The sequence below is a fragment of the Antrostomus carolinensis genome, unplaced genomic scaffold (genome assembly GCF_000700745.2).
Source record: "Antrostomus carolinensis isolate BGI_N321 unplaced genomic scaffold, ASM70074v2 scaffold26452, whole genome shotgun sequence".
NCBI lineage: Eukaryota > Metazoa > Chordata > Aves > Caprimulgiformes > Caprimulgidae > Antrostomus > Antrostomus carolinensis.
In genome coordinates this window covers 3,727-3,927 of record NW_010301986.1, presented here as the reverse complement: position 1 = coordinate 3,927, position 201 = coordinate 3,727, and positions in this window count along the sequence as shown.

Genomic DNA, 201 nt, shown 5'->3' with positions numbered 1-201 from the left:
CCCGCCGATGCCGCATCCTCGGCACCGTGTCCCCCGCCACCGAGGAGATGGCGCGGCGCGCGCCCTCGCTGATGGCGGAGGCAGCTTTCTGCAACCGCCAGGGGCGCCTGCAGATGGCACGGGGAAACAGCGCCCCCTGGCGGACAGCGCCCCAGGGCGGACCGCAGCTGCCCCGTCCCGGCGGGAGCAGAGCCCGGAGTG